The sequence below is a fragment of the Passer domesticus genome, chromosome 11 (assembly GCF_036417665.1).
Source record: "Passer domesticus isolate bPasDom1 chromosome 11, bPasDom1.hap1, whole genome shotgun sequence".
NCBI lineage: Eukaryota > Metazoa > Chordata > Aves > Passeriformes > Passeridae > Passer > Passer domesticus.
Genome location: NC_087484.1, coordinates 13,180,464 through 13,202,072, shown reverse-complemented (window position 1 = coordinate 13,202,072; position 21,609 = coordinate 13,180,464). Strand labels below are relative to the sequence as shown.

The window sequence follows — 21,609 nt, the reverse complement described above, 5'->3', positions numbered from 1 at the left end:
TGACTGAGGCCAACCCATAACTAATTCACCAATGTCCTTGAGCCCGTGGCACCTCAGATAAAAACATTGCTATGGAACAAACTACAGTTCCTCCTGCACCACAAATGGGTCTGACTCACAGTAACATCCCACAGGTTCTTCCAGGGAAACAAATCTGTGAGGGCTGGTGCCTTGCTCTGCCATGCAGTGTGGTACAGGTCATAGATGGCCCCAGCATCCCAGCCCTGCATATGTGAGCACTGACAGACAGGAATGAACTCTGCTCTCACTGGTGCCAAAGGATGAACACCACCATGCCAAAACTCCACCTGTGTGTTGTGGCTCCCCTGGGGAAGTTTCCATCCCCTTTTCTGACTGCTTCACAAAACAAAAAATACTACCATATATTTATTTTAGGAAAGGAAGGAACACAACATAATTCCTGTTCTTATGCACCCATAGAAACCACTTCACATCTAAACCTGGTTTATTAAATAAAACAATAAAGACATCTGAAAGTCAGGCCAAAATGCTGAAAAACTTGTGAAGCCGAATAAGCCTAGGCAGTCACTGTGAGTGAAGCCCATCCCCATGGATGTATGGCGACAATTCTTTGACAAGTTCATTCAGACTGTTTTGTTCTGCAGCATCCCACATCTTTCAGCGCTCTGAATTGTTTGCACAAGCTTTGCAGACATAGAACCTGAACAGTACCACCAAAAGCAAATATTTGTTCTTAAAGCAGAAGCTACATTCTCTGCCTCCAGAGCAACTTTCCCATTTGCAGATATTCGTGGTATTTTGCAGTCGTATTTACATTTGTATAGTCAGAAGTCAAAAAATATATAAAAGATGACAGTCAAACACAACACATAATTTATCCTCTTGCATGAACACAATGAAAGACCAGATGCTGAAACCTGGAAAATGCCATTTGATATTTCACTCCTTTGTGCAGCATCTGTTCTCTACTAAGTGTAAAGTAAAATCCATTGTGGAGGGGAATATTTTTTACCTTGAGGACAAGTACTCTAATGCAGATGTGTTTTCTTTCTTGTGACAGCTCCTCAAACACACTGACTGGATTTTCTTTGAGTAGATGTAGTTTTTACAAACTCCCATGATATAACACACATCAGGCCTGTTTGTGACACAGTTACTGTTACCATGGGTAGCTTTAGACTAAATTGCAGCACTGAAATAACCACTAGTCTTATCTGTAGGTCAGACCACATGGAAAAGGAGAGACATGGGCTTTAAGTATGTGGCCTATTTTGATCAATTAATGCCAGCTGTTAGGATCATCTTTAAAGCCACAACTCTCTGATAACCACAATTTTTCAACTTTACTTTCTTGATTCATATACCTTAAAGTGATGCTTGCAGTGTCCACTTACACACATCTGTACACACAGGTCACCCCAAGCTAAGCAGAAACAAGACAAATGCAGAATTGCATGGGTTCACAGATCTATTTATGCATGTGTACAAATGCATAAATAGATTTAGGTCTAGAATAGGTCTAGACTGCACAGAAGTGATTTTTAAGAAATTGTATGTTTTAGTGTGAAATATTTCAAAACAACAAAACTGAAATGTGTTATCCCTCAACAAAATGCTTGGCATGAAGAGTGGTTGTAGAAGCCATGTTGATAATTAATTTAGTGCCTGATAAAAGTGAAATTATGAATAATTGTATTCATTGAAATGTCAACAAGAATCAAGTGAAAATATTTTTTGCTTTTCAACTAACCTTAACATTCAGGTCACACATAAAACTAAAAAGGGTTTGTATATATGCATGGGTGCATACCATCACTTGAAATGTTATTACTATGAGAAGAAATTATCTATTACTACAGAAAATAAATCTCATTACCTTGTCAAAGCATTTCAGCTGGATGTTTCTACCTTGTAACTTCACAAATGACTATGTGGAAGACGAAATATCATTCATCTCTAAAATCCCAAGACATCAGTATGCCACACAAATTTTAATAATACTATAGTGATCTGTCCTTTTCCCTTTTAAATCACAACACTGAAAAGTATTGCCAGATGAGTATTGATGAGGTTTGCACTCACATGCCATTTCTTCCATTTGGTTTTGTTTAACACATGCCAATGTCTTTAAAAGGCAGAGAAAGCCCTGCTAAGGAATAGCTGGCCCGTGGGACTGGAAAGGTGATCTGGAGGTTTGCCCTGCTGGGTCACTTGCTGCGTATCCGGCTCACGCCTCTGGGTGACAGTAAATTTAAATTACTGCCATTTGGCAGGTGTGCAGCAGCAATGTAAAAGGAGTTGGTGTGTCAGGCCCTGCTGCTGGCGGGCAGGTGTCTGCACAGCCCGGCACGCTCAGGGCCAGGCTGCCCTCGGGACAGAGCCCAGCAATGGCTCATACTCAGAGCTCGGGCTCTGCTCTCCCTCTTACAGGTGGTGCATCCATTTCACGGTCCAAGCACGTGGGCAGGATCACAGAGGAAAGCTCAGGACGTCACTCCATGTGTGGTACTCCTAAACAAGCACTTCCACTTTCCCTGACAGCAGCTGGCTATGTGCTATGCATCAAGAGTTTAGCATCCAAATTAAAAATAAAAAAAAAAAAAAAAAAAAAAAAAAACCAAAAATCATCGGGCCATTCTGTAAATATTACACATCATCCTGATAATCTTAACATATGTATAAAAACCTAGATTGGTAATTAATTGTGGGAGACCATCATGCCTGTTTTCTTTCAGTACTGGAGTGGCAAACTGCTCCTCACTGTAAGGAGCCCAGAGCAGCTTTGTACATGCTCCCTGTGGGAAGCTGGATGCCTTCAAAGGAGTCAGAAGGGAAAAACGTGGGAGGCATTCTGGCTCTGCTCCTCCCTCTGCTGTGGCCAGCAGCACCAGGAGGACTTGTTTGGAAGAAAAGGAAAGTAATCCCAAAGTGATCAGGGAAAACACGGCACAAAAATGCAACTGAAGAAAAAGATCAGTTAGAAAAAGGAAAACTGTTGACTTCTTCAAATTCTCAGAAAACTATTCCCGATCTTATAACATCCCTGCAGAAACAAATTATTTCTCTTCACTTGAAACTATTTGCTTTATCCCCATTTATTTTTATTAGAAATATAGAAAGCATTTACCTAAATGTAAGACCCAGGGGACATGAAATCACCACAAAATAAGACATTTTCTACAAACTCAGTGCTGACATTATGAAAAAGACTGAGAGAGAAATCCAGAGAAGTAAATATGGGTAATGATACCACTTTTAGGTGCATGAGAAAATAAAGATTAAAAAAAGAAATCAAACTAGTGCTTCATAAAAAATCTAGAGTAAACTGGAAAACAACAGTATTTCACAAGGGGCAGGTTACAAATGGTTGTTGAGACAGAGTCTAGAAAGGACAGAAAATATTGGCATAGAAATTGCTTTCATTAAATGGTCATAAAGTAGAGGAAAAGTAATATCAGCTTTACGCCAAAACAACATGTCTTTTTGACTTGAAGTATTTTGTTCCAAGACTGTTCTTATATTTCTGAGGAGTTTTCATCTTCCTTAGGTTTAATTTAGTTTATAATAGTCAATGACAGCAACTACATCAAGAGTCAAATTAAGCAAAGAGCCCAATCAGGCTAGAGCAGTCAGAATTTAAGGAGCTTCTCTCACCTTTGTCTGAAACATCTCTGCCTCACTCAACATAATTATCTGATTATTTAGAACATAAGTAAGTTCTGAGAGATAAGTCACATGTTTGCATACATATTTCTAGAAAACTACAGGTGCAGGATTACAGAGGTTAATATGTCCTGTCCACTGTGTCAATGCCTATTTTTTTAATTATAGTCTTGCTAGAATTTCTAAACATGTCTCTTGCTTTTCCAGCTTGTGCTTTCTTAAAAGTATCTTCTTCCTCCATTTTTAGGCTTTCACACTTTTGCAGCATGCAAGGGAGCTAAGCAAGGTCAATTGCTGTGTTGAGAGGTTCAATAATCTTTCTCTCCAAAGCAGCATCTTTCTTAAGCTCTAATCTTTACTGTTCCACTACTCAGAGAGTTGCCATTGAGCACTACAAGAAGAATTAGGTAATCTTATCTAATTGTGTTCTTCCTGACTGTTGTTTAAACAAGGAAAGCCTTTCAGTTGTTGTGGAAAGTATTAAGAGCAGACCTTTGCTGACCTTCTCAAGCCATTGGGGAAAACTTGACATTACACAGAAGCTTACTCAAACAAGCTATAATTAAATTGAGAGTGGAGTGACACCACTTACAAGAGAAAACAAAGTATAGCCATTTAATGCAAAAATTACTTAAGGACTTCTGGGAGCACAAAAGTTTATCTCTACTAAAATAATTATGTTTTGCCATTAGATGGAGAGGATACAAATGGAATATGCATGTTCTTTTCAACATCACTACCCTTTGCTGCTCCACCAAAACTGGAAGGGGCAATGGAAAGACCTTTCAAACTAATGTTTTGCATTCAGCTAGGTAGAAGCATCTTCTTTGCCTTTAAATAATCTGCCAATCATTCACAAGGTAAAGGACAAATTCTGACTGCTGCTTCCTACCCAAAAGGCCCAAGGACAGACTGAAATATACAGCCTTGGCCTTCTGATGTTCAGGACAGTGCTTTACCTCTGGCTTCCCACATCAGCCTCTTCACTACTCCCTTCTTTGTCCATTTCTCCCACTATCTTTCACCTTTCACAGTAAATATTTGTTGTTGGTTTTTATCTGGAGTTAAAATGTACATTGCATAATAATGCAGGATATGTGTAAGAAATAAGAACAGCATCAAAGTTATGACAGTCCTGTCTAAAATATTAAGCATCTATGATTTCATGAAGGTTATTTAGAAAATGCCTTGCACTCACTTCCGTTTACACAATTCCCACTTTAATATTCTCAAAACTCAAATATAAAATTGTTCCCAAAATACGTACTGCAATCTGTGTATCTATTCTATCTCTCTCTGAAATATTAAATGGGGTATTTCTTGGAAAGGAACAGGCATCAAAAACCACACAGCCAAAATCATCCCACTCAGTTACAGATTCAATCCTATCAACTTCTCAGGTGGTTTCATTGGACCAGACACAATCCCTCCACTCAGGGCAGCAGGAACCAGCCATTCTACCCAACTGTCCTGCTCTTCTTTTACATTCCTCTCATGCTTTCTGCTTTGCCAGTCATGCCAGCTCTCATGCCCCTTTCATCTCCTTCCCAAAGGCCTCCTTCTGTGAATCATCATGTATGAAAATGATTTCAAATATATTTGGCTTCAACATATTTAAATTATTGCTAGAAAAACTCGCTCCATCATTCTCTATAAAGTTCTAGAGTGCAATCTTAAAATTATCTTAAATTTTAATTATCTACTCCTTTTCTCTAAATATTCATCCCCAACCAGACCTCCAGTAACTAAATAAAGTCTGATGTGTATTTAACCATGGGAGTAGATAAACTCCTGTAACTAAGTACTATTTTAATGCCCATGTACATGATTTTACTTATGCCCCTTTCCAATAATTTGTGTAATGCATGCCCCAAACACCGCTGTCATTCATTGACATTTGGGCTGTGAGTGGAGAAATTTCTCTTCCCTGTTTAGTCAGGGAGGTACTTGCATGTACGAAGCAATTAATAACAAAATCCCATTTGTTGAATATCTAAGAGTCAATAGCCAAAGTTACTTCTGATCATACCTGCTTCTGTATTATTCTATACATTTTGTATTCTGTATTATTCTGTATTCTGTACATTTTGCAAGCACCCCTAAATACATCATGTTGTTAGGAAAGTACAGAAAAAACAAGGGGACACTGAAAGCACCAAGGTATTTTGTGAAAAGGTTTAATTTTCATAGTAGAGCCCCTGCATGACTCTTGTACCACCACTGTAAGATATTCTTCATCCATAGGTGCCTGAAATCATATAAAAACTAAGCCTCTCATTCACATCCTATTTTTCCTCCAGTCTATAGCAAAATGTAAGATCTTTTACAATGAAGAACCAGGTATTTTTGTTTTCTCCTAACAAGAACTTATCTCCCTCAGATACATCTTAAAAAACACCAAAAAGTCAAGCCAGCTAATTTAATTATCAAAAGCAATTTTTTTTAAAATTCCACTTTAAAACTACTGTTTGCAAGAATAAAGCATTTTAGAAGGCAATAAAAGAAGCTAGATTGATTTTGGGGAGAGAAAATGCATTTTTTTAATCCAAATTTTTTGTATTGTTAGAAAGCTTTTGCAATCACATTCAAACAGTTGGGAAGAAAAGTAATTTTGTTATTTTTAAGATATAATGACAGAGTATGAAATGCTTTCAAATTCTTGTAAGCCAAACAACAAGAGAATGGAATTATTTTAGCTCATCCAAAACAATCTTCTCTCACACATAGTAACCTAGAAAATCAACAAAAAAAACATTTTATCAAGGATCTGTTTGTGGGTGATTCTTTAATGTTATTTTTTTGATACACGGTGAGAGCAGAAGGCTAGAGGCAAATTCTCCCCAGAATTATTGTGCTAGTGAAGTAGATGGAAGAAGTTTCACTGGAATGAAAATCAGTCAATCCAATAGAAAAGACATCCAGAACAGAGATCCTGACACCACTGGTGTTGGAAATTTCCACTGGTGTTGGAAAATTCTGTCTCTCAGCATTAGAACATTCCCAGATTTTCATTAGATTCAGGGAAAAAGGCTGATAAAGGTGATAGTAATGTGAGGAATCTTGGTCTTCAAGAGCTGAATCCAGTTCTGCTGTATTCCAGGAGTGTCCAGACCTGCAGTCCTCATGGACAGCCCTGTCACTTGCCTAAGTCACGTCTCTATTTTCCCCCAAGTTAGATTAATTTCTGTTCTTGGGAGCAAGGACTGGCTCTGTAGAAGAACAATTGAACTGAGCTTCCTCCACTGAATAGTGGATTGTTTGGGACATAAACCAGACCAGACACTATCCTAGTAGTTAGACATTCTGGCTTCTAATAATCAAGTTGGAAAAGATTTAAATGTTCTTATCCCACATCCTGATTGAAATTCTGGAGAAATAAGCCTGTCTTAGGTTTTTCACAACATGATTTACACAGCCCTTACTCTATATTCATTCAGTGCAAAAAAAATTGTGAAATCTCAAAATTACTTATGATATCTGCAAATTTATTTTATTTGAGGTTTAAGTTCTATCACAGTGTCATGAAACCTCTGGAAGTATCTATAAAGATACTGAGCTATAGAATCAATTCACAAATATACTTTCATTGTGCTCTCAAAATCTCACAGAATTAACTGGTTTTGTACTTTGATGTGGAAATGAGAGGAAAGCTTTTAAGAGATCTAACCTTTACTAAGTTCAGATGAAATCTACTTTCAGTACTAAACTAAGATGCCACTGCCTAAAGAAAGCCAAATTCATTTCCTGATAAACACATTTTAAAGTCTCAAATTTGCTTTTATCCAAAACAATGCAAAAAGCATTTTACTCTCTTTCCTTTCCTATAATGAAAGATTGCTTGGCACATTAGAGAAAAATGCCATAAACATATTCCCTGTCTTATTTGTTTGATTATTTTATTCCCTAAAAAGCACCCAAATACTTAGTCCTCAGTTTAGTAATATCTTTAATAATTTTAAAAAGCATTTATAAAAAATAAAACAACTAAACAAATCATAAATGACAAATAAGCCTGACACCCTGTGAACTAGAAAGGGAGAAGAAAAAAAAATCTTTATTTCTAAACCACAGATTATTATGTAGATATTTTGTTTGTTGTTTTATAAAAAGCCTGATGGATGAAAATTTTACGTAGCATCTTTGTGTAGAGAAATAGAATTAAAGATCACAAGAAATGCCTCTCTCAATATTTCTGCCCATGGCCAAATTAAGATAACAGTTTTGAAGCAGTAAAAGTTGTATCACAGCTGCCCTTTGCTGTTTTGCTTCATGCCAGAAATCTTGAGAAAACAGGGTAACCTCAGTCCAATATCAATTAGACAGAAAAAGAAAAAGGAAATCCAAATCAGGGAATGAGGTAAAAACAAAGACCTCTGCCATTTGTATTTTCCCTTCACAATGCCCCACTCTCAGATGCTGCTTGGTGAGTCAAGATGAGTTGATGCAGAGGAGCATTGGCTCCAAGAGAACGAGGACACACAGAGGTGTTGTCCACCAGAGGGATTTTCCTCACTTGCAGGAATTTCCTACTAGTTTTTTGGGAACATTTTATCTCACCAAACAGCCCACTGGGGACACGCACAGAGCAGGCTCCTGGGGACTGTCACCTGCCCTTTGGCAAAGGACAGCTCTGAGCAGGAGTGGCCAAGTGCACTCCCCTGTCCAGGTGGCCCTCAGCACCTGCAGGGACTCAGCAGGGACGACCCCAAACTTCAGAGCTGCCACCCAAAAACTAGTTTGCCATATTCTGTGGTTTGGCTGGGGTGTAGTGATGTTTTCCCACAGTAGCTGGTGTGGGCCTGTGTTGTGGATTTGTGCAGGAAATGGCATTGGTAGCTCAGGGACGTTTCAGTTATTGCTGAGCAGAGATTACACAGAGCCAAGGCCTTTTCTGCTGCACACCCAGCAGCCAGGGGTGCAGGGGACACAGCCAGGACAGCTGACCCCAGCTGGTCCAAGGGACATTCCACTCCATATGGCATCCTGACCAGCATGTGAGGCTGGGGGAAGGAGGAGGAAGGGAAGGACATTTGAAGTCATGGCATTTGCCTTCCCAACTCACTGTTACTTGAGATGGAGCCCTGCTGTCCAAATGCTATCTGGAAAACAAACCAAATCCTCAATGCTTCTGATAAGAAGTAGTTTGTTAGGAAAAATTCCTAAATATTCTGTCATTTATACTGATTCCTCCATTTACATTTATTTCCCCTCCTTTGGTATACTGAAGGTGAAAAGTAGAATGGCATTTATCTTTCTATTTATGATATATTGAAGCTGAATGGTGGCCAGCTTCCTACTGAGTCAATGAACAGATATTTCCACATTTCCAATAACTTCAGGTTTTTTAAAAAAAATTAATTGCATCAATTAATTTATTAAACCTCTGTATTTTTCTCTTCTGTTGTAAAAGGCATAGTTACATGGCATGAAATCATGTCCTGCTAAAATTAGGCAACATATAATAATAAGCATTGTACAGTCTTACCATCCAAAGTTAAATTAAACACATTCCTAAAATCTGGTTATTTGGTGTAAAATATTGTGACCTTCCATTTAACAGTGGTGCCAAAACAGTTGTTCTCCATTGTGTAAGAAATATTATTACATGTCTCCATGTAGCTCAACTCACACCATGCTAAATATTTGATGCAATATTTTACACTTTGGGGTTTAACAGTAATTTTAAATTCCCTAAACTAATAACCGAATCTTTTAAACTCACAAAACAAAACAGTCATCCAAGTGGAAAACATCTTAAAAGCTCTCTGAAGTTGGGAATAAAGCTTTATTAAGTACAACTGTTCTAACACGATGGATGTACTTTCTGTAACTCTTGTGGGCTTACACTATTACCACTCTCTTGAACAATTCCCTAAGTGGATATATATAATTTAGGACACCCAGGTCCCACAAAATATACCATCTTAAAAGTTTGTCAGTGTCTCTCAGTTCTAGCTAAGTTTTTAGTGGGAAACATCTCTGTGTTTAACAAAACCAACGTAATTGAATTTAAAAGGGTCATTGAATAGCTCAGATAAATATAGAAAAGGCAAAGATTAGCATCTGGAAAATTCTATTACTGACTCCTACATAGCAGTGCCATCAACAAACTGAACCAAGAGGCTTGGTGGGGAATGGCAGGGAGGGCAGAACAATTTCCTGATAAGTTTGAGTTGTCACTTCAGTTCATGTGTTACCTCCATTAGTGCATCAGAAAAGTTTACCTGAAGAAAGCTTTGATTCTGGACATATCACAGAAAAATATGTTCAGGCAGATAATTTTCTCAAAGTAAAACAAAATTTCATTCACATACATGTTGTTTAGCTGTAAGAGGAGCTAATCCACAAGAAGAATACCAAATTCTGCATTCAGGAAAAATACAAATGGACTAGACAATATTGCATGCTGAATCCAAGAGCAAATTAATTCATTGTTGTGGACAGTTTGCTCAGTTGCAATTAAAAGAATCTGTAGCTGCTATATGCAAGCAGAAATCTTCCTTTAAAGTATCATGAATCCATGCTCACTGACAGCATGAAAGTTTCCTGGTAACTTCAGTCAGCTTTGATTTAGGTTCTAAACAAGAAATGCCATGGTAAAGCACATTTTTTCAGAGTTGCATGACACCCTTCTGTGACATTACCGCTAGTGTTTCAACCTTTATCAAGGAAAAGGTAAAACTGAATCTGAAAAATCTAAAGGGATATATAAGAGATAGGTAGGTAGGTAGGTAGGTAATCATATTCTGTGTCTTTCAAACACTGCTCTTTACTGCTGTTTATCATCAACAAAAAAAGGATATTTTCATAAGTGTTCGTAAAAGAAAGATATAGTAGGTTTCCTATACAGTAAAAATCCCTGTGCTCCCCTCCAGAGCACACTCCTACCTATTCCCATTAGTTTTGCATGGTAATGAACAAAGTCGCTTCTTTTTGCTTTAACATGAAAGAGAAAATAATTATTCTTGTATTTTACACATTTATTCAGTCCTTTTACATTTCTGTCTCTAGTTTCCCTAAAAAAATGGAAACTGTGAAGATACACTACTTCCTGTTTTAGTCCTGACACATTTTGATATGCTTGCAGTATCATATTGTTTTTATTCAACATGTAAAAAAGGAAATTCAAGTTCACTCTAAAAGCAGCAGGAGAAGGAAAATACTGCACATGAGCAAGTCACAAAAAAGTGTTTTTCATGGTTGAAATAAAACTTTTTCCATGACCATGTATTTCTTATTTCAGCATACCGTGGCCCAAATAAAGAACAAGCAGCAAGACTTGGAACATAAGAATATTAGACATGAGCATTCCTTTTTCTTCTCTTGCAATGTGAAGGTGCCTTAATTTGAAAGAAAATAACCTCCCAAGTGCCTCTCAGTCTTTAAAAAAAATTCCTTGAGTAGAGCTTGTTAAACATAATCTACAGCACACCACAGGTGAGGCTTGCCAGGCTGTACAGGCATTAGAAAACAATGGGCATTGCCTCCTGCTAAAACAGAGGGTGACCACTCCTGTCCTTTGTCCTACACAACTTGCAGCCTGCAGTCACCTGCATCTCACAGGAGCTGTTACTAATCATTTACTGTTAATAAGTGTCTTTGGGAACCTAGGATCAAAGGCTGGACCAAACACTGTTCTCACACGAGGGACTGCAGGGCCCACTGCAGCTCTCGTGCCCCAAAGCAGCTGTGGGATGAGGGATATTACCTTTGGGCCAGCAGCACAAGGGCTGCCAAGTCACCAGGGTCTGCCATTGCCTCCTCCTGCCTTTCCCCTTTTCAGTCAGCCCTTGTTAGGAGGGCTGTGGATTATGAGGGATCCTGAGCTGACTGAAATGCACCATGCACGTGAATTTTAACTGATTTTAGAAGAGAGACCATTTCTTCTTTACTGTCAGAAGTGTCCTTATGGAACCCTTTTCGTCTTTCTTTTCCCTCCTTTCAGAAGCATCTCCAAATACCATCTAGCACCTGTAGGGGTACAAACACTGTGTTTGTGCTGGTGTAGTGCATTTGATCCACAATCACTGCCAAAAGAGCTCAGGATGGTGAGGAAGGGATGTCTGCATGACCAAGGAGAAGGCACTTGGGCTCTCAGCAGCAATCCTGGGGCCATTTCAGGGCTGGGAAGATGGACCTCCCTCGTGCAGGACAGATTGTGGGAGCACACTTAAATGAACAAGTTGGATTCTCAGAGATGTTAAGTTAACACATATGCAGCCTGGTTAAACCACACTCCTAAATCTTGTCAGTCTTTCTTCACCATCTGTGACAGGGTTTTTCTCTTTGAAACTATGAAGCTGACCTTTTGTGCTTACATATATTTCCTCTGTTGAGTTTTCAGACTCATCATCCTACTGTGTCACTGCTTTCCTGAGGAGGACTCCGGTATATAAATAGCCAAGCTCAAAAGAAGATTCTTCTGATCTGTTTGACAATTTGTCTTCTTTGATTATATGGGGAGACAGTAACTTGTAAATTTTCTCCTCAGCACTTAACAGAGTTGAAGGTGCTGAGCTCTGTTGTTTAATGATTTCTAAAGAAGGTCCGATTTAAAGACTGGAATAACTGCAAAGTTTGGAAACATCTGGTACTAATCCAATTCCTAGTCCAATCTAAAAATGCTGATTAAAGACTGTACTAACAGGTGGTGCAAACACTAGTAAGTCAGTTTTAATAAGAAAGGTCAACACCTTCATCTCCTCGTTTTTCTTCCCATAAGTACCAATAAATTCCTCTCAACAGGTGTGTCTAGGATGTGTAATTACATTGTTCTCAAACAAAGGGCCAGCAGCTCTATGTTAAAGATATCTTTTAAAAGAAAAGGAAAAAGCTTCCAATGCTTGAAATATCATCCCTGACTTCCTCTGTTATTCTCTTTTCATGTGTATTTTTCATGTCATGACTGTTTACAGGTATCTGACCGGAATACAGACTGCTCAGTACTTTAGGAAAAAAACTTCTGGATTTCTTACTGATTCTCGTCTAGCATGTTCTAAATCTGTCTTAACTAACACAAAAATTCAAATCTTTCCTGCATTCAATGGATGCCTATCCTTTTTCATACAAGAAGGCTTTATTTAATTGCTGGTGGCTCTCCTAAGTATATCAGTCTTCACTCTGATTAAATGGGTACTTGTGAAGGGGGAATATACAAAGCCATGTTTGTTTTTCATATTCCTTTCTTGGCATTCTTAATGTTCTTTGAAACAAACATTTCTTGGCACCAGAACTGAAAATCACCCTTCAGAATTCAATGCTCTGGTTTGAGCACAATCCAGGTGAAAGAGGAAAAAAAGTATTCTAAAGGAAAAAAAGACCTTCAGGTCAAAATGTGTGTTGTTTCACTAAATGGTTCCTATGTCTTTTATTGTCTACAGGGGCTTTTTTTTTTTTTTTTTTTTTTTTGCCTGCTACATGGGCAGATTTTTACAGAAATCCCAAGGGCTTATTTATTGTGGGTGTAAGTAATAACAAAGCAAAGAATATCAAGGGAATGTTCAATATAACAATCCTAAAAAGAAAACAGTACTGTCTGAATCAATAAAGAAAACCTTAGTTCTCCACCGTGCTGTGTAGGGGTTGGAAGGTCCAGTACAGCAGCAAACAAGCTAACAGTTATTATTCTGCAGGGACAGGAGTCTGAATAATCCCTTATTCCAGTTGTTTGGCAACACGGAGGTGATTACAGCTGAAAAGGGGTTCTGTGAACAAAACAGGGCACATTTACAGCAAATCATGAGAATACTCAGAAAATTTGGGCTCCCTGGAGGGTCTGTTGGAAGAGGACAGGCAGCCTGAGCCAGTTAGAGCTCTGGAGAGAGGGGTAACCTCTGAGCTGTGCTGCAACAGGGATGCCCCAGGAGCAGGCGGCTCTCGCAGGGAGAGCATGAGACCATTTTCCACCTATTGCAGTGCCACACTTCCAGCCACAGTGAGTCAAGAAGAAAGCTTTTTCTTGGCATTACAACCCATCAACAGAAGGAAAGATAGGTTTGCTCTCCTGTCTCCCACAGAGGCTGCATTTGTCCCACAGTGCCAAGCAAGGCAGGGGCTCTGCACGCCTTGGCCTGTGGTCCCTGGCCAACTCCGTCTGCATTTTGTCAAGTCCTCTCTGAAAATCTAACTGAAAAAAACAGCCAGTGAATTCCTCCAGCCTACACTGCTACCACAGCCCCAGCCTGATCTCTTCTGCCCCCAGCCACAAGGACTGCTATTAATCAAAGCCTACACCAGGACATCTCCCACTTGATGCCCTAAAATCAGGAGCGTCACCTGAAAAGTTCAGGACAAAGTTGGATCACTAAGGTGAAACTCTGTGTGCTTCAAACCACTTAAAAAGTGATGTTCCAGTCCTAAATGATCTGTCTTGAACTCAACCACTAAAAAAGGCTCTGTAGAAATTCTTCTGGATTCAGTCCTACATTCTTTCAGCACAGCTGGATATCTGCTTTCTGACCAGGAAGTCTTTTTAGTTCTAAGAGTCTTTTAATAACTACTTGATGCAGAACTACACAGCTCTTTGTTTATTTATTAATTATGAATAATTAGAGAGGATACTCCCAAGAGAGAGAGAGCTTTTTCTTTTTTTCTCTCCAAGGTGGATATTTTAAGAACATTTTTATATAAGACTCACTGAGTAATCCTCACTCAATCCATTATAACCCAGGGCTCAGGGGTGTTTTTGAATTCCTATGTGGGCATGTTTAGAAAGACAACATAAAACAAAACACAAAAAAAGACCAAAAAAAATACAGGGTTTAATAAAAGTCTGATTGGCATTTCTTTTTTCTAATTCCTATGCACTGCTTCTAGCCTCAAGAAAACAGAGAGCTTTTGCACCATTTTAATTACATGGACTTTAGAAAGCTATTATGAAAACAGGGCCTTTATGGGTTTTTCAGTAATATATTGATATAAAGGTATTAGCACTGATTTAGCTACTTCCTTGAGTATATGTGACAAAATATTTGCATCCTCATCTACTCTTTCTCATGAGAAAGGAAAGAAAATTAAACCAAAAGAAGTCTCACAAAATTCTATGCAGAACTCAGACATTGTACCAAGGGGTTTTTTTCTTCCCTTGGCCAGAAAGAAAGGGAGAAAAGAAAGTGAGTAAAATGTTAGCACAGGGCATTAAAAACTTATTACCAGGAAAATAAATTCTTTTCTGGATATACTCATCAGTAGCTTTTCAGCAGCAATACAGCAAATTGGTAAAAAAAATATTTACAAGGAGACATCTAAACATCTTTTTTCTTTAAAATATGTGGTCAACCAGGCTATATGAGCTGTCAGCATGGCTAATGGGATGGCACAGTAGCTGATGTAATAGCAGAAGAAAAGACATCACCCTCCCAGCTTTATGATCTGCAAGATCAGCATTTTGTCTGCAAGATTACTAAATGATTCTTCTAAATTTTCTAATTTATAAATATTTTGTTAAGAGTCCAAATAAAAGTTACTTGTGTTTTGAAAACCAAATGCATTTGAAACAACCCATATTCTCACACAGTAAAATTCACAAATGTTGTGGGTGATGCCTCATTGGCTGCAGAACATCCAGTTCAGTGACACAAATCAGAGGGACATGCCATCAGCACTGCACCTTTGCCATCTAATGGATCCACTTAGAGTGGCATTTCCATCTTGTTAATTACACAGAACCAGTTTTCTGATACATTTGCTCAAAGTGGGATTGCCAAAGATATAGTTAGGGATACTTTATTTGGGAAATTGATTAAATTACCCTATTCCATGCTGCACCGTAGGTGCCAGAAGCCTTTATGTCTCTAAGAAGGAATTTAGATGCAATTAAATCAAGAAAAATTAATAAAATACTATTAAAGACAAAGATTAAACTTTTAGCTCAGCATATATCTGAAGGCTGTGATGAAAAAATACATCTTTTCCATGGTCTTTCATTCTAGCAGAAGCTTTCAGACATGTGTTTATTTATAAACAAACCCTCATCTTTCTGAAAACAAACAAAGTAGGACCTGAAGCACTTATCCACTGATATATTTTTTTTAATATTTAAATCCTTTCTGATATGTAATTGCACACTTCCCTATATTGTTCAGCAAATACCTGAAAGCCAAGTGCCTTTCATGAGACTGTAAAGGTATAAGAGAAGCCAAATAAATTTTTTTTTAAAGCTATAAACCCAAAGACAGGATGGAGCCCCTACCTCAAAGTAGCCTTACTGTTGATGGTCAAGAGAGCTGCAAAATCTCTCAGGAAGGGATTCAATTAATTTTACTTTAACTGTCTAATTACTTGGATGTTTAGCCTCACACAGTTATCTAGGCTCTCTCTATGGTCGAGGCGGGGAGCAAGGCAACCCTGGAAAGGAAGCTGAGAGGTTCCTGATGACATGGGTGCTGAAATGATCCCAAATCAGACATGAATCCAGCAGCAGACCCTGCCCATTGTCTCCTTTCACGTTTATGCTTCTGGTCTGCTTGAGGGAGGGCTGCCTGCAGGTACTGCTGCACATCTGACCCCAGTCCTGCTGACCCCGTGGGAGTCTTCAGGCACTGGAAGGGGCTGCCAGCAAGGTACAGCCCATGCCTGAGTGGCTGCAGCTCCCTAATGCAGAGAGGAAATCAGTCATTTATTCCTTATGGGAGCGATACCCTGCCTCTCACAAGCGGAAAAGCCAGTGCACATTTCTAATGCAGTCTCAAAAGTAGATCATTATGTATATCATTTGGTATAAACATAGTCATCAGGGGAATTTGAAATAGATTTATACCAACATTTTAATAAGTTTCATAAGAAAGTGGTTCATCAAATAAAAATAATGAATGATGGAATTAAAGAACCACTGAAAATTGCTAATGTGTTTAATCATCTCAACATCTATATTTATATATGACAAATTTGGATGATATAGTGGGTGTAATTCCAATGTAAGTCTCCAAGCAGAGATTGCATTCCAAGACACTCAACAAAAGAAAAGCCAGAGCTTGCCTGTAAGCTCTGAAAGCAGGACCCTGTGACCATTTGTGTGAGGGCACTTGGAAGCCTCCCTGACATCCAGATATTCAGTTAATCCACAAAAGTCATGTGTGAGCCAAAGGAAAAATAAAGAGACCAGGGTTATGTACAAAATAAAGAGAATGCATAAAAAAGCTGCAATGTTTAGTAAATCATGACGTTTTTCCATGACCTAGAACCTCACCTGCATGCCCTGCCTATTAACCTGTTCACTTATCTGTGCTCACAGGTGCCAAATCCAGCAGCCCACACCCAAAGGACTGAGGCAATGCAGTTAACTCCATCTGTGCTGCAGTCCTGGGAACACCCACCCAGCTGCCTCACAGCACTGAGCGTTTCTAAGGACAAAAGATCATCATTTCTGACCTTTGTGTTTGCCACATCCTTATAATTATCTTTTCTTTTGCTTTCACTCATAATACCTCACCTCTCCATCTCCAGCAGGACTACCACACCTTGGGAGAAGAACCAGTGGTGCCAGGGAAAGCACAAGGAAGGTGCAATTGCCAGAGCAGGGTTCCCTGGCTGGGAATATCACCTTGCACACTGGCATTAGTCCTGTCTCTGTGCCCCCAGGCTGCTGTGACTCACACCACTTCCCTCCAAACCCCTCGATCAAATGCAACTGTTGTATTTTTTCAGGCAGAAACAGTGCAGAAAAGAGACACAAGAACCCAGCTGGACTGCTGTAACCCTGGTTTGGCTACCATGAGCAAAAATGTCCAATAGGAAAGGATCTCAAGAAGTAAAAAGACAACATCTCTATAGAAATATGGCCTTTTCGGGGGACTCTACCCTAAGGCTTCAATCTCTTTTTCCAGGTGCTGGCCCTCTCCTGCCCTGTCCCACCAGCAGGTTGTTTCTCCTTGCTGTCAGCAGCTCACTCTTTCTCCCAGCAGAACAGAAGCAGCTGGTTCCAGAACCTCCAAACAAAACCTCTTCCAGCTCTGCCTCAAAGAACTGTCTGAGGTGAAAAAGTCTGCAAACAGAAACCTTGAGCAGAGAACCTGGAGCTGTCAAAGGCAACGAGGCTGTGTGATGGCCCTATTTTTAACTGGCCATATGGCAATTGATTTCCTGTTGCTCACACAGGACATCTCTGTGACTCCAGCCTCTGTGCTTCCCACTTTGCTCTTCTGCCAGGTTTATTTATACTTTTCCCCAGCTCTGAAGGCAAATCAAGTTAATTGCCTATTACAGGAGATTAAGCAAAATAACTAAAAGAATAAAGAAAGTGAGAATATAATGTTCTGATTACTCTCCATGGGAGCTGTGGAACAACAGGATGGTTATTCCTGCACAAAGCAAGGAGGTGCTCCACATTTTCTGCTGTGTGCAGGGCTGAACAACAAGGCAGGTTTATACCTGTGTTACTGTTCAAATGCTCATTCTTACCCAAAGTTCCACATAACTTTCCATTAAAACTGACATCTCAATCTGAGATGCACTTAACACCCCCAAATCTACAGAATCATCTTAAAAGCCAGCCAATTTTGCAACTGCATGATGAAAGAAATAACAAATTAAATTATATTTTTTATTGAACACTGTACAATATTAGTCCATTTGGAATAGAGATAAGGAACTAAAGAGCCAAAAAGGCCTTTCCAGTCAATGAGCTAAGATGAAGAGATGCCTGGGGGAAAGAGACAAATTTGGAGTGTAGGAAATGAAAAACAATTAGAAGAATTAAAATAATTGTATTTTCCATGAGGGGAAAATAGAGATATGGGATAAATTACTAAGATGGGTTTCTAGAACAAACAGTGCAGCATTCAAAATGGTAATAATGGGGTTTCAAGTAGAGCTATGAGAAAACCTGCTTAGTGAGCATAAGCCCAACTTAAAAAAAATTTCCAATCACAAATTTGGTGAACCTAGGGAGAGGTTAATTAAGGCTAGCAGAAACAAAGAGGGCAAGGGCAAGGCCTACTGCAGCAGTTCCCTCCACCCTTTCAAATTTCCAGCAAGTGGGAACAAAAGACTGCAGCAAGGGAGGTAATGACTGAGGAAGAGGGGCAAGCAATGTTACCCTGTTCCCTTGTCCTACACTTAACCCATGTCCCAAGCAGACTGGGTGATGCAATCTGCACAGGGCATCTGTGGATGGAAGCATTTTTATGAGCTACCATTCCTTTCAAAACGTGGTGTTGCTTTGCTAATTAGTGAGAAGATAAACATTTCTGACAGATGAAATATATTGTTACTTTGTTAATTGAGCTGTCCAGAATCTATTGGTTGAAGTAGTATATTCTCTCTTCCTCTCTAGGGTTGGAGTTCAATCTTTTCATTTTTTGCTTCCTTAAACACTAATAATGAGCTGAGAAACAAAGAGCAACCTCCTACAGTGTGGGTGGGGTCCTCGTGCTTAAACTGGTTTCCTGCAAAACTCCAATCCATTTACCTGCAGATCAAAAGTATGTGCTACTTGTGTCTTTTGCCATCTGCAACTGAAAAACAAAAAATGAGCCCTCGAAGGAATTGGGGGGGGGGGGGGGGGAAAGGTTCCAGTGAATGATCTATCACTGTCTAATGCGGATTACCCTCTCCAAAAGCACTCAGTCCTGCCTGTTTTTAAAAGCTGAGATGTTGTATTACTACACAGAGTAGACCTCAACCAGGTATCAATGTTCTCAACTCCTTCTCTACAAGGATACTAGTCAGAATAATATGAAACATTATGCACAGCAATACTTAAGCAATAGCCAAGAGTCTGTCTCGAAGACAAAACAGCCCAAATCCCCACAACTTTGCCAAGACTAAATTCTTTCAGCTAACAGTAGCTACGGCTGAGTTACCAACTATCAAAACAAACCAATGTCCCACATGTAGCCCCATCAGTTCATGCTTGGAGCCCAGGCTCAGCTTTAGCAGGGGCTGCTTTGGGCTGTGCCTGAAGATGCCAGGGGAGCGGGGAGCACCAGTGCCACCAGCTTTGCCATCTGCACAGGCTGCCAGGAGCTCTCAGAAGGCACCATCCTTATGTTTCACTCTCATATTTATGTTACTGCAAATTTCTTTATCACTTACTAGTATTTCAGTGTGACCCCATTATTATCATAATTAAGAGGAATAACAGAGGACTTATTTAGTTGAGTCACCACTGCTCCAGCATTGCCAGTTTCGTGGCTTCAGTTTATTATTAACCAGGTTATGATGACAAGATTAGCACTCACTTCAAAAGTTATATTTGTAAAGTCCAGAATCAGAAAACAGACATAGCAAGGGAACCATATATCACTTATTTGTACTTCAAGATTTTAAAGACATTTTTAAAGTTTTGGGAGACTGGGTTAATTTTCCTCCTACTTATTTAGGAAAAAAACCCCAGGATAAAATGTCTTGATCCACAGTAGCAAAGCAGAAGTTGAAAACAGAAGGCTCTGCTGTCCTATTTCAGTGATAAGATTAATTGCATTTTCATAAAAATTTTTATGCTCCATTCACCTTATGTCCCTTTGCCTTACCTCCTCTTCCTGAGAGTTTTAATAAATGACTCATCCTTACTAATTCAGCCCTGCCAGCTTTCTTTTGGTACATAATATTTCAGTACTTAATGCAGTATAATAGCCTCCACTAGCCAATTTGATTAGTCATAGCCTCATCTTTGCTTACCATGCTATTTTTCATATTTTTAGTCATCTGGAATGTATTCCCTGCCCTGGTTCATGCTGTGCTGCTTTGTGTTAGAAATCCTAAACAAGACATACTTTATCTGTGAAATGCTGGAATGGCCTACTATTAACCAAATGCTGCAAGCACTGAGCTTTACACTTTATTTGAACTTTGCTACCAACTTTAAACCAGCTGCTCCAGCTCCCTGAGCCATTCTGCTCAGTCAGGTGCATTTCTGAGAGCCAGGCCCACCCCAGCAGCTCACACAGCACCACAACAAAAGAAGTTTCACTGTCCTAGAAGCCTGCAGATCTCCACTGCCACATCACCTTCAAACATCCCTATTTATTTCAGAAAAAGTGCTCCTTAGGACTCCCCTCCCCTCTGAGTACTCCATACCTGTTCCAGATCACATGTGGGTTCTTTATGATGAAGTTTTGTCATTGTAAGAGAAGTCTCAATTTCTTTGTAAGCTTGCTTGAAATTTTCATTAAAAGGCTAGATGGTTCTCCCTAGTCACTACTGAAGACGTAAATGAAGATGAAAACACAATATTGGTGCCTGCAGTTACTCCCTTTCACCTCTTAAAAAACTCTAACAGCACTGTGCTATAGAAAGAAAAAGCCACATACCATTTCTCTGTATCCAGTCACTACATCCATTCTGTGTTTCAAGGTTCCTGGAAAAAGGCTGCAAGGATGGAAAGATCTCATTACACTTGTCAGGTGGCCAAGTGTCGCCTCCAAAGCTAGTTTCACCTGTTTTAATTGCTTGTTAGATAAGTCAACCTGCCTTCAGCTGAAAGATTTGTACTGTAATTAAGATAGGCATGGTTACTTAATGCCAAAAAAATGTATCTTATCAGCCTACCACTTTCATTTACAGAATGTGCTATCTCCTCAGTTATAATAGACCAGAGAGATTTTAGAATAATTAACCTAAAAAGGCTATTCATAGAACAGGGCCCAGCTGTGATCTGATTAAAGTAGTCTAAAATCCTTGGGCCAAATTGAAACATCTTGTAAAATATCAATTGACTTGGCACACATTTTATTTTTCTTCCTTCCCTCCACTGTTTTTTTGTACTCCAACATGCTACTTTTAAAATGAATTTTAGCTTGTTTTTTTTCCCTGCAAAAAGAGGAAAGTATCACTGCATAAAGCATTTACATACTAAAACAATAAATATAGACTTTTGGAAAATGTCTGTGAATTGACTATAATTTTTGTATAGCTGCTATTAAATGAGTGCAGACTACAAATCTTGGCACATTCAATTCTAAGTTGACTTTCACTCTGTATCCCAATGAAATTGAGGGGTTTGTATTTGTGAGTCATTGGGATGAC

At 39.1% G+C, this 21,609-nt stretch overlaps 1 long non-coding RNA gene across 1 annotated transcript; it reads right to left on the bottom strand.

The window, feature by feature from the left end:
- Window positions 1-1,035: 1,035 nt before the first annotated feature.
- On the bottom strand, window positions 1,036-21,008 carry LOC135278899 (uncharacterized). The gene is made up of 3 exons (XR_010346287.1): window positions 20,895-21,008; window positions 20,662-20,784; window positions 1,036-1,120 (listed from the first exon to the last, which is right to left on the bottom strand). It is a non-coding gene; the product is annotated as an uncharacterized LOC135278899 (long non-coding RNA).
- Between the last annotated feature and the right edge of the window lie 601 nt (window positions 21,009-21,609).